Below are 14107 nucleotides of genomic sequence, written 5' to 3'. Positions count from 1 at the left end.
GTGTTAAGCCATTTTCAGTCCAGCGTTCGGTAGAAACTCAGTCCTGAGAGGTAAATAATTTTTAAAATAATTATAATATAACAATTTTTTGAATTTTTTAAAAATGTATATATAATTTTTTATTTTTTTTCAAAGAAAAAAAATGATGAATGTTTTTGGTCCATTAAATTGTTTGGTCCATTGGACAGCAGACCTTGGGAGGAGGTATCCTAGGAAACCTTGGGAGGAGATATCCTAGGAAGAAGGCCCAAGGTCCTTCTCCCCAAGAGATCCAACTCTAAGGCCCAAGGCAACAGCTCTGGCCATGGGGTCGGGCCGTGCCGTGTCAGGCCACGGGCCTACCTTCAGCCCGGCACAGCCCAAGCCCATATCAGGCCGTATCGGGTCAGGCCATCGGGCTAAAGAAGATTGGCCCAACATACCCATGGAGCCGGCCCGGCTCCGCCCGCCATGATATGATGCTACAGTAGCCGTGCCGGACCGCCCGCCCCGTTTTACACCCCTAGTTAGACCTAAGGTATTCTAGATTTGAATGGTTATAATAAGCAGCTATAAGGAGCCAGCATTTTTGTACGGCTGATGAAGTAAATTACTTAATTAAATTTGCAACTTTTGCCTAAACATGCTCTCCAATAATTGAAATAATGCTTCGTCGTTTATTGACGAACTGCTTATCGAAGTTTAAAATGTCAACTTCACACTACATATCACATATTATCATTTTGGTCAAAAGAAGACTGCCAAGATGTACTGCGCACAAATCCGATTTATAGTCATGTTAGTGTTTATCAGTCATAAATCCTGTTAGTTTGATGCTCGTGAGAGTCACACTTGTGTACAACTACAAGGATTTAAGTACCCATCGGTACGGATCTTATCCACCATATTATATTATGTGAATAAGATATTGGTTCGATACAGCATTCCGTACCGATAACACAACTTAAAATTCTATATTCTCTAAATTATTAAATATTTTTTCAATAAAATTTAAAAAATTTGATAAAAATATAAAATAAATAATTAAAAAAACTTATTATTAAAGAAAATAAATATTTCATGCCATTATATATCTGTACATATATATTTTTTGTAACCGGCATACATCAGTATAATCCGGCACACATCGTATTGTACCATACCAGCAAGTTTTCGATATGATCCCGAGCCACGACACTTAAATTCTTGTTCAATTATCTTTTAAATTATATTAATTTGATGCTTATGCTGAAACGATGCAGAATCCTTTAGAAATCGGCGGCGAAAGAGAATAAAAATGCAGACTTCTTTCGGGAGAAGGTAGCAAAGCAGCTCAGCGCGCCGTATTCATCAAAGCATTTTTCGAACAACCCGAGGCGACAGATGTTTTCCGAAACTCGGCGACGAGAGAAACCAAATAGACGACTTTAGGAACAGTAATACGAAACACCGTGGGGGGGATTGGGGAAGCAGAGGGGCGCGATTGAAGGGACAAATCAAACTCCGAGCGCTTCGTCTCCAACGAGCACTACTGATTATAAAACCCTTCTCCTCTCTCCTCTCCTCCTCCAACCTCGATCCTCCCACGCTCCTGCTTCTTCCCTTCAGCTTCTCCGATCCCTACGCTATTCACTATTCCTTCGCTTTCACCATTACTCCTCATTCCCGGTTTCGTCCCCATTTAGGTTACAATACTACGATAGGTGAAAGGGAGATCAGGTAATTTGCTTATGGTTGCTCATCATGTCAATGTTGTGTAGATTTATAAGCTATAGCTGCTCTTGTGCTTTTCTCTCTGCTCTTTTGAGATGCATGTGGTGATCCCACCCCCAATCCGGTTCTTTTTCAGCACAACTCATTCACTGATAGTTTAGAACCCTTTGTCAAGTTTTTCTGACATATGTTTGCGGATTACCCAATTGAAAGTGGAAGATGCTCGTGTCATAGTTATTTTGATCTTTGTTTCCCAATTTGATCTTTATTTTGCAATAGAAGTAGTTTGTTGGGGCTATGTGGAGGGGGATAATGGGTATAATGCCTCAACACTTCATTTCTCAGGGTTTCTGAGATGATACAATGGTGAAGCATGATAGGGCTTGGGTAGTTCACATTTATGTTTATTGTGCTAATAGACAATTGGCATTTGTTGGATCCTTTTAAGCATCAATATAAAACGAGCCAAATACTTTTCTGAGAAGTGTCATCATCCTTCCCAATGTGATATCATTGCTCATCTGGTTTATGTTTGCTATTTGTCTATGATAGGTGTGACATCGAGCTCTATTGTTTTATCTGATAGGTCAGTTACTGTGTATTTTAATTAGTAATAAGTGGCAGTATAACCCTCTCAAGGATCCACTTTAGTTCCAACTTCCTACAAAAAACTTGTGGTTGGCTGGTATGTAACTAAAGATGGTACATGCCAGCAGCTCTTGGTTACTTATCAAAGATGCCACTTCGGAACTAATTTGTAGTCAATTCAATTCTTTCTTAATGGAAGAAGTTGCCAAGTGAAATCATCAATTGAAAAAAGTCTTATTGGTCCAAAGTAAGTCTAGGTGTGCAAATTGAGCTTAGGGAATATTCCAGTGATTTTCTTCTCTAAGGGGGATTTGTAGTTGAGAAAGCCTACCATACTGGGTGAATCTAGGAGAAAGTAGTTTTGGCATGTGATGTGTGATCTAGGGAGGAATGGTTTGTTCGGTTGTTCAAGTATGATTCAACACTGCATGATACTTGAGACTGATTGTGCTGCTGCCTAGTTCAGCTAGTGCCTAGTGCTGTGAGCACTGAGCACTTATGATTTATCAATTCCGAAACTTAGTAAATAAGGCTGTTTCAGTTAGTAGATCTCACAGTAATAATTCTTTCTCCACTTGCGAGTATAATCTATCACCAGCACTCTTAACTAATAAAATTTCACTAATATATTGCAGTCATCTTACTCTCATTTGCCTATTTAGGATATAAACAGCGGTAGTCACTAACCTTCAATTCAAGCTTCATTTTGGTCTCTAATATTTTAGTCATTGCAATTGAGGGTTTAACCTCTGTAAACCTCTGTAGTATTGGTTATTGGCCATTATGTTGAAGATAAGTTAGTGGAGAAGTGCACAAAAGTGCTATGCAGGGCCTTGTGGGCTCTCAAAAGAGGTTTGATGGACGTGCCTAGATGCCAACCTAATCTGAATAAGACTTAAATATCTAGATTGATTAGCTTATCATCTTCAAATTGTTTTTGTAAATTGTTTTTCAACACAATAAATTTCTCTTACTCGAAATATATCGCTATTTGGATTCATATCGCATTACTCCATTCGCAGCACCAGTTAAAACAGCTTTGGATTCAGATTCCTTCCTCTCTGAACATAAATTATGTATTGATCCCTCTTTCCCCTCAAATGCTGTTTTCTGAGGATTATGTGCTCAATCAGCAACTTTTGTGATGTTTGGATAGGAACTTTTGCACATGGAAGGACCCTTAAAAATGAAGACATGGTACTTTTGCAAATCTATAGCCATTTGTAGGGAGAGTTTCAACCAATATGGAGGCCAAACGACGACGAAGGATCAAAATGTAGCTCAAATAAAATGTGAAAGATCATTAGTGAATTGTACCTATATTCATTAGAATTATAAATAGGTACTCGGAGAGTGTCCTCAAATCTAGATTGTGACACTCCAATTAGAATTATAAACAGGTACTAGGAGAGTGTCCTCAACTCTAGATTGTGACACTCCAATAGTACCGCATTGGATAATGCGGGAGAGTTTGAGGGACTCATATATGGCAGGCACGATTTTCAACCGATGGTTTAAGCCCAACAAGTTATTAGTGCTAGTGGGCCGGGTCGTTATATTTGATATCAGAATTGGTTCACCAGCCAGAAGTATGAAGTGGGCCTCACATCATCCGGTGATTTAGGTTATATGTGTGACTGGGTTGGCGATGATGTCAAGGCCTAAAATGGTTAGTGTTAGGGGGTTGGATCGTTATATAGATATTTTGAGAGATTGAAATCTCCAGCACGAAATGAAACCTGGATAGTTGAGAGTTGAGACCCATGTAAAGTTCGAAGTTAAGACAAATCGCGACTGTCATTGCACTATTTCTTACCCTTCACCTGAATGTAGTAACTGAGTCACACTTCACTTCTTGAATGTGATAGTTCTATTAATTAGCGCAGCTTGTGAAAAATCATTACTGCATGTTTTATTTATTCTGATTGTGATCCTTCGGTTGCAATGCAAAGCTAATATGGTCTTGTTCCAGTAGGTAGTTTTTACTCATGAGTTAGGCTATTTTATGAACATTACTGGCTACTTCTTATTATTGGTGAATGTGTATTGGTATTGTATGAGTAGTACTGGCTTCTCATGCATCTCCTTTTTTATATATTATCCTTCCGCAAACAAAATTTGCTTTGAGTCTACTTCCTTTTCTGCCCACACCCCCCCCACTCCCCCCCTTTTCCCTATTTTTGGTGGTGCCAGATTGCCTAGAGGATGTTGTGGTTCCCTTGTGATTTTGTTGGATTTCCTTCAAATGCAAGCTAAGACGAACATATATAGTCATCAACACTTGGCAGGTCATTGTCTTCGCCTCTTACATCTGTTTCTTGCTGGTAATGAAAGGTAGCAAATATAAAGGGCAAATGTTGACCAAGCTATGTACCATTTTTTCTCACAGCAGTAGAACATGACCAGCTATCCAACTAGTTGATAACCCAAAAAAATGGCTAACGGATGTACTACAGGAGTTGTGATGCGAGTTGAAAAGAAAGTAGTTTCTATACTGTTGAATTCGAGGACAGCTGTTGTCAGGGGAAAATTCCAGGGAACCAAACAAAGCCAGAGTTACCTGTTGTACGATAGGATTTCTCTTTCCAACAAGAGACAGTTAAAACATGTAATCTATAGAGGAAAGGGTTATACATGAGATCCGTAATTAAACTCGGATCTTATTAGCCGACTATTTGGCATATAATTCTAGCTGAGAGCATCCTTAACAATGAACTGAAGGGCCATCTAGGCTTTGTGTTTCGTATCTTTATATTCAGATTTCCATTTTTCTGTGCAGGTTTCTTTTACCACCTTTGAGTTTATGCTTAATTTATGTTTGCTCGTTACAGACCTAGGTCACGGATAATTGTGGAGTGGACTCCTGATCACTTGGACAATCAACTATCCATCTCTTGCCTTCAGCTAGAACTTAGAAAGTAAGTCGGAGGCTTCCCTTTTTCCCACATTCCGTAATTTTAAAGGTCATTTTCTTTTTCTAAACACTAGTTACCTTGAATATCTTAGGCTTTGAATGCATTCCACAAATGTAGCCGCTTTAATGTGAGCCCCCTAGAGACCCAGAAGTGCCCTGAAGTTCTGCGTCCTTTGATTCTGAAAAATAGTAGCATGAACCTCCATTACAGAAGCATCCAGCGGGATACTTCTCCAACGCCATTTTTCCACCACCATTTCATTTAGTCAAAGGAGCGGAATTGTAAAGTTCTTTACGATTTTTTGAGAGCTCCCAAGTATCAAAGCGACTATGTTTGTTGAATGCATTTTCAAATTGGGTCCAAGTGCTGGCAGCTTAGCTACTTTGCTCACTGCCTCACTTTTCTTCCCAAAGTTTAAAGTTGTCTCCCTGCACAGCCCAGCGACGTAGTGGAAGACCAATGAGTGGCAGATGGCCCATACATGTTGGATTTGGGTACCCTTCAGAAAGTGCGTTTTGACCTTTGCCAAATGTTAGCCATCCATGTGAGTTGAACCTTTTCCGGTGTTTGTGCGCTTAACACTTTATCTATATTTTGTGTACTATTTTTAAAGTTGTTATCATTGCCAATTTCATAATGATTATCCACCTGATTCATGCAGTTAATTGTTCCACGACTTCCATTTACCCATCTAGCTTGTTTTCATATGTGATAATACCAATAACGCTTCTATTCTAAGAGTGCATATGCTCCTGATTCATCACAGTTGTATCCAAGGAGCTATATCGGGCATGTTTGGTTCACCTATTTTAAACTATGGAATCGAAATGAGATTCATTGATTTTGATAATTGTTGTTTGTTTTACAGAAATAGGATTATGATTTCCATTCCACTCTGTAATGAGAATGATCTAATTCATTTATGACCCAATCCAGTTATGAATTCCGGATTAGTTCATTCTAAAATAAACCACTCAACGCTTTTTCTTACAAACACCTTGCCATTCTTTTCCTTCATCGCTCTCTTCTCTCTTAATCAAAAATCCTCTTTTAAAATCTTAGATGTCAATTCCGATTCTCATGCCTATACTGAACCAAACATGCAAACCAATTTTATTTCTCATTCCTATTTCAATCACGAAGCAAACATGAGCATCGAGTTTTTCAGTGTTCCACTGCTTTCTCTGTATCAAACTTTGTTTGGGTTACTCTGCAATCTGCATGGGCCAGAAAGCAATTGCCATCTCTAGTTACTCTTAATAATGGAAGTAGTGCGGGTCTAGAGTGACACGTGTCAATGGTTGAGGAAAAGTAGCACTAATAGGTTTCTTGCTTCTTACTTTAATCATTAATCATACATTAATAAGAAAATTATAGGTGAAAAAAGCAATGAGACCTGTTCAACTGTTGGCCCTTTTGAAATGGCACCTGCAACTTTATTATTATTATTTTTTGGCATGCTTTTAACTTTGATCCTTTTTTAATTTGATTGATTTTATTAATTTTGTGATAATTTCATCAAACTTAGTGAATTTAATCACCTTTTAGCAAATAAAATTAGAACAAGTAGAGCTATTAAACTTTATAAAATTTTTATCTAACTAGAATAAGTAAAATAGAAAAATAAGAAATTAGGAGAATGTCGTCATTAGAAAAAATGAAGTTAAGGGGACTATTTTGAAAAGAGTCATAGTTAAAGGATGGTGTCCATACGTCTTCACCAAAACCGTAAGAAAGACATTGGACGAGCCACCTTTAGGTCACAAACAAAATCTCACGTGCGAGCCCACCAAGTTTCATTGGTGCTGTCAAATAATATACCAATAGAAGATTGATAGGGCCACCATTGTCTCCCACCTCAATTCATCATGGGGCTATTGACACGTGCTAAAGGGTCAATGAATGGGTCATATATAACTCCTTTTCAAAAGAGCTAGTGTGTGTTTTGGTGCCATTGAGAAATGGAGATCGGATTGATAATGATGATGATTATGATGATGATAGGGATAAGTCAATATTTGCCCGTCTTAGCAAAAGTTGGTCCCACAAACATTACGATTCATTTAACCTCCCGCAAATACTTGATGCATCGCAGTTGGTAGAGTATCTGGAGATAATTTTGGAGAAATCTGGCAACTCCAGCTGGAGGGCTGAGTAGTTGATATATTTGATGGTGATTTCCACTCTCCCATGTAGCAGTGGATATATATGAGGTTTTGCGCGTGGGATGCTCCTTTTATTATGGAAGGTAAATAAAGAAGCTTCATCTTTAATTCCAAATTAGTAGAGTTTTCAGTGGTAAGGAATTAGCGAGAAGAGTAAAAGATTAATAGAGAAGAATTCACGTTTTGAGTTGGTTGTTCATGTAATTCGCTACTGATGAATTTATCTCATTGGTTCTTTTATAGGTTGCTTCTTGTACTACTACTACCTATACAATCTATGAACCAATCATTTCTTATGGGATTAGTAGTAATCCAGGTTTGTAACCTTGGCCTAAAATCTCATTAACACTAATTTTTTCGTATCAACTTTTAACTTGATTATTATAATATTTTTAACTTAATTTATTTATATCAATTTTTAACACCACTTTCTCTCCTGCCGGAAGTAGTGCCTCTGTGTACCACTTTATCCTATAAATATTCATACATAGGTAGGCAGGTACGTAGGTAGGTAGGTAGGTAGGTTGAAAGTGTGCTTTTTTTTTTTTCTTTTTTGGGAGAAAAAAAATTAAAATAAGATGCATATTACGATTTGTTACGACGGCGTGGCTAATTTTTTCCTAATAGGATCTATAATCAGAGCCAAAGCCACCATGCACTGTTCAGCATATCAACACCTGCAAGGTTTGAAAGATGAACCAAGCTAAAATTCCCATAATTATGGCTTGCGAAATTTTCTTGGTCTAGACGATAGACTCTAGTGTGGCTGATGCGTGGCAATTTTTATGTGACAGCTGAATTAAATTCTGAAAAATTGAGTTATAAGAATTAAAGTTTGAAAAATTCAGTCATTTTGTTGCTGTTGTAAACCTTTTCAATCCTTTACAAACAGGGTATATCCCTGTTTACTCGAAAAAAAAAAAATTGAGTCATTAATATATTGATACATAGAAGTGTTGACTTGTGGCATTTAAAGGAATCTTTCTAGGGCATGCCTACCAATACTCTTCTTGTATCCATCGCCATAGAACAAATTATCTGATTTTCACTTTTTTCCTTGAGAGTGTGACATCTCAAGAAAGTATGCTTGTACGCACTAAACATTACAATTTTTTTTTCCTTGATAGAGAAAAGTTGCAAGCTACTTGCATCGTTGATTATTCTTAGAAATGAACTTAGTAAAAATATAAAGTAATTAGATTTTGAATTTGAGATCTCGGATATCAAGCATTAAGTCATTAATCAACTGCGCTAGGTACGATCAGTTACAAATTAAGTTACTGAACGTGATTACTTTTATTAGCATCTATAAAAGCTGAGAGCAGTAAAAATGGTCGAAGCACAAAAATATACAGATGCCTGTATGTAGTTCCTATTCATGATCAACAAAGTAAATCTTAGCCAAGTTCATGTAGGTCCCTAGGACTTCTCTTTATTAATACAGAACATGAGTGTTGTGAGAGATGCCTCCTTGTCAACTTGTCCCTGTCAAATTTGCCTCTGCTTATTTGTTGGAAGTTACGAATTTGTTTTTCAGTGTTATGTAAAACGTGGCTTGATTTTTTTTATAATGATCATTAAATCTTATGCCAAATTAAATTTGTTGCTTCTTGCATACGTAACTTGGGATGAAAGCTCCTTACAAGTTGGTCATTTCATGTGTAACACGATTGCTTAATTTTCGTTTGTTATGTTCTATTATTAATTATTATCTTTTAAAAATAAGTCGATTTTTTTAGTTATGTTTTAATTAAAATTGTTTTAGATAAAAAACTAGACACTCAAATTTCCAAGGAAATTATTAATGTAGCATTAAATGTTGATTTTGTTTGGGAGTTGCTAATCTTTTTTGGGTTGGTTGCATAAGGCCGCTTACTTTGTAGCGTTAGGGTGGTTGCATAAGGAGGCTTAATTTTTAGTGGCTCTGGCAGATTCTAGAAATATGCGAAATGTTAAGTCTAGAACCCAAAAAAGATTGTTGTGATTACACAGCTCTCATCCAAGAAATCTCCTCTTCTGGGTTTTTTTTTTTTTTTTTAGTAAGAAAATAACAATTGACAAGATTAACGAAGAAAAGTTGATCCTTGAATGATGGGTTGTACGATTGTAATTCTATTTGGATTGTAGGGCTAGCATTGCCCGTGGAACATTGAAATGATTGAAGTGCCTCCAAAAAATATGGAATCTGATTATGGAAGTTGACTTATCTTGGTGGAATCCAATCTATAATAGTATGACTCTGTTATACTACATAAGGTGCACTCCACTCCAGATTTTCGCAGAGTATGTTTTGAATAAGAGAAATGTTACTTGTACATTTAAAAGTAGTGCAAATCTTACATTCGGCCAATCTAAACTCACACAGAGTAAGAGAAATGTAATTTGTGAGCTCAAAAGTTGACCATAGATTTTATATTTTGCTCATCTAAATGTTTAGACAGTTTTTTTAGATTTTAGGATTAAAAAACTAATAGTATGGTAAGACTAGTGTTAAAAAATAGGTCTTATATAGGGTGTAAGATTTCTCCCACTTTTGTATGCAGAGATAGCATTGCTCTTTGAGTAATTAGGTTCCATACACAGGATTTTCTATGGGTTATTGAAATTTTAGTAAGTCTGTATGTTTGGACTTACCAGCAGAAACTAATCAGAATTCTCCACTTCAATTAGGTCAACACATCAGCAGTAGTCTATAGAATGCCAGCATTTCGGGTGTTTGGTAATTTGGTTGTTCACAGATGTAGAAAGTAGTAGAGAGTTAGCTGGGGAGTCATCTATAGAGAACAAGGTATGGTTAAGGATAACTTCTGAAATTGTGTTACGCATACTTCTTGAAATAGATGAGAGTAGCATTTGTGCTGAAAGTGATTGGCCACCATCCTATGATTTCTATAAATATCTACATGATAGGAATAATGCTATGCACACTACCATTCCCGTGTAAGTTGTGGCGGATTCCGAAAGTTATCAAAATATCTTTTGTGGCTATGCCTCTCTCCCCTCATCCGTTTCATGTGGGGCTGAACTTAACATTAAGGACCAAAACCCTGCATAATTGATGAATTAATTAAACAATATCTTTAGGTTTAAGATTGAGAAGACTTAGGCTCTGTTTGGATGTCGTAACAAGTTATTTTCTAAATAACTTATTTAACATGCAGTTTATTTTTTTTCGTGTGGTTGGAGACGAAAAGTTTGAGTTTTTTCCTTGAAAGGTTTGTAGTCCTTAGTTTCATAGGATAGTATACTTCACCTATAAGATAATTTATTTTATTACGAAAAATTCACTAGGAAGTGAAATATATTATTCCGTTCTAGGTGTTTAATTATATTTCTCATTAATCAAATACTATAACTTCTTGAATAAATCAAAGATATATTCGGAATAATATATTCAAGTATCCAAATAGGGCCGTAAGGATTGAGAATTAAGTAACTAAGCAAGATGGCAAACAACCCTTTTCATCACCGTCCCAATTTGATCCAGCTCAGGGGTCGGCAAATGGGTCCAGAAGAGAGAGAGGCGCACGAAGCGCCTAAATACAGGCCACTTCCCATTTCTTTAACATTTTTTAGGAGAGCAATAATCAGGTTCTCATTTCATAACTCCAACAGAAATCACCATAACCATCCCCTGTTGGAATATCTTATCACTAAAAATGATGGGCCCGGAGTATCTTATTCAACCGACCCACCCTCTTACACAGTTGTGGGAGAAAAAGCTCTTGCCTCAGGAAGAAGGAAGAAGTAATACAATAATACACATATATAGTAGTCAAATTCAATACAATACTAGAAAAAAAATATGCAAGAGAGAGCAGAGCAGAACAGAACCTGAGACAAAAGGATCAACTCAGATCTCATGAGTGCAATGATATTAATTAATTAATCCCTCACTAGTAACTAATCAAAGCCAATTTGGTTGGAAGGGCGGCGCGTTTACCCATTACCGCAATCCTGAGCATTGTACCGAGGCGGATTCACTGATTCAACTACAGCTCATCCTATTCCTCCTCTATTAGAATATATATTTCTAGAATATCCAAACAGAATATATATATATATATATATATATATATATATATATATATATAGTGGATTAATTAATTGCTGGGTCCGGATAGGCTAACTGGGGAATGCTTAACATTTTCAAATGGATTAATAGGTAATGCTTCAACAGAGGAATCATGGCCGGCACCATTAGCGGGATGCTTATGTTTGGGATGGGATACTGTTTCATGATTCATGAACCATACGTAACTGGAAACAGCTAATCCTCAAGTGCTTTTGGAGTTGCTGGTGCTTATTTTGTGTGCTGAACTTGACCTCAGGGCTTGTACTGTGCATGTGGACCCAAAAACAGTGCAAGGAGCAACTAACATAGTACGTACGTGAAGGAACTTAAAGTAGATCAATGGGGATGGATAATTAGTTTACTATTTTTCCGTCCGTGGAATTTTACAAAATTTAATTGCATAATAATATGGCAATATGAGAAAGTTAAAGGCAGATGTATGAACAGCAGGTTGAACAAGTCTGGTCCCATGAACCAATATTCGATCCTATCTAGTAACATTTCGGTTGAGTTGGCCAGATCAATAAACTATTTATTGAGCTGATCAAATTGTGAACTTGTAACACATTCAGTTCTGATTTTTTAAAACACTTGATGGTATATATACCACTACTAGAAATCCTGTTCTGATACCGACCGTTCCTAGCGCAAGTGGCAAAAGAGCTTGGTGGTTGGTATCCGAGACTCAAGTTCGAATCCTAGTTGATTCACATTTTCCAGCTAAGTTTATTTCTAAATGAAATAAATAAAGCGGATAGCATGTTACCTTTCTCTCTCAAAAAAAAAAAAAAATCCTGTTCTGATAATGAATGAAGGCCCTATATGACAAGCCGAACTTAAAAAAAGAATAAGGTTCCGCTCCTTCTCCTCTCGAAAACGTTTCTGTTCCCTTTCAAAATTGCTGTCTTCGACTGATGATGCTGTTATTCTCTTGGGGCCCGTTTGGTTCAGAGTAAAGTAGGAATAACGAAAGTTATTCCCGCTATCCACCACACGTGATGTTTTGGACTAAAATATTTTATTCTAGTCAAACATTTGCTATTCCAGGCTATCTCGGGATAGCTTGAAATTACTATTCCGCCATTTTGGTGAAATAATGTTATTTCAAGGTTTAAGTTCAAGTTTTATTAAGATTTTAAAACTAAATTATATAGACATAATATGTTACATATTATAATATATTATTTTTATTATAAAATTATTAATTATGCTACTTAATTTATTACTCTAATAAATATTTAATTAGCTATTTGAGTAATTAATTTATCATCATCATTTTAATTAATTTGCTAATTAAACAATTAATTATTTATTAGTTAGTGTACTAATTTATATTGATTAATTAATTATTTGACATAACCAATTTATATTGATTAATTAATTATTAATTTGCTAATTAAATAATTATTTATTTATTAAATAACCAATATTTATATTGATTAATTTATTAATTAATATTTTGACTAATTTAATTATCTAACTGTTATTAACTTATTTATTTATTAATTTATTAAATTACTTGTGATTAATTAAATTATTAATCACTAATTAATTTATTAATTAACATTCAATATTCATGATTAATTAGCAAATTAAGTAAGTTGAACTATTATTTAATTAATATTTTCTATTAATTAATTAGATAAAATATTATTATATTAAAAAATCTATTTATTCTTATCCTTACTATTCCAATCTAACCACCGAAACGCTATTTTGTTTATTCCCAAAAAAAAATTCAGTTTTCATCCAAATGCAAAACTAATTTTATTTTTATTTATTCTAAGAGTTATACATATTTCAGAGATAGTCTAAAATACCTTATTTTCGAACCAAAAGAGACCCGATCAAAGGACGAATTGGATACTCAACCTTTTAAGGTGCTGTAATATTTCTGATCGTAATTATCCTTGCTGAACTTTTCTGATTTGATGAGACAGAAAATAGCTTCTGTTCTTAGAATTTGCTCCGAAGATGAGCATCTCTTTTCTTCTTTTGCTGCTTTTTGCCCTTCTCTTTTTCCTTCCTTTTTTTTCCATAGTTTTTCCTTTTCGCTTTTGTCGTGTTGGCTGTTTCTCACTGAGGTATTGCTGTTGTTCATTTTATGTACCCGGTTTACGTTTTTAATAAGGGAAGCAGAACCGATCGTCCTTAGAGCAAGTGACAAATGACTTGGTGGTTGATATTCGAGACCCAAGTTCGAATCCTAGTTGATTCACATTTCTAACTAAGTTTATTTTTAAATGAAATAAACGAAACGAATAGCGTGCTATCTATCTCTCAAAAAAAAAAAGGAAAAAAAGGGGAGTAGACAATAATATACTACTTCTCCCTCAAAAATAAAAAAAAATAAAAAAAAGCATGCAATCCAGAAATTTAGTAAACAAAGAAAAAAAGGAGATGAATAAGCTAAGGGTGGTATAAATCATTCATTAAGCTTCAGCAAACCTTCTAACATAAACAACATTTACCCGAAATACTTGAGCCCAGCTATAGCGTCCTAATTTTTACATGTCTAACCGATTTGCTGTCATCTTCAAATTAAAGACTTTTTTTCCAAATAATCCTAACAAATATTACAATTGGCTAAATTATCCTAGTAAAAAAATATTTGACTAAATAATTCTCCTTTTACCAAGTCAGCGTGAGGGTGAATTTTTAAAAAAAAGACC

The 14107-nt window shown here is 35.5% G+C and overlaps 1 long non-coding RNA gene across 2 annotated transcripts; it reads left to right on the top strand.

Moving 5' to 3' along the window:
- LOC109719577 lies at positions 1263-11935 on the top strand. 2 transcript variants are annotated; one of them, XR_002218741.1, is made up of 6 exons: positions 1263-1698; positions 5112-5198; positions 5287-5739; positions 7291-7443; positions 7604-7676; positions 11526-11935. It is a non-coding gene; the product is annotated as an uncharacterized LOC109719577 (long non-coding RNA). The 2 variants fall into 2 exon arrangements; XR_002218742.1 differs by lacking the exons at positions 7291-7443; positions 7604-7676.

This window comes from Ananas comosus, linkage group 13 (genome assembly GCF_001540865.1).
Source record: "Ananas comosus cultivar F153 linkage group 13, ASM154086v1, whole genome shotgun sequence".
Taxonomy (NCBI): Eukaryota; Viridiplantae; Streptophyta; class Magnoliopsida; order Poales; family Bromeliaceae; genus Ananas; species Ananas comosus.
Note: the sequence above shows the minus strand (reverse complement) of the source record. Positions and strands in the feature narration are given on the sequence as shown.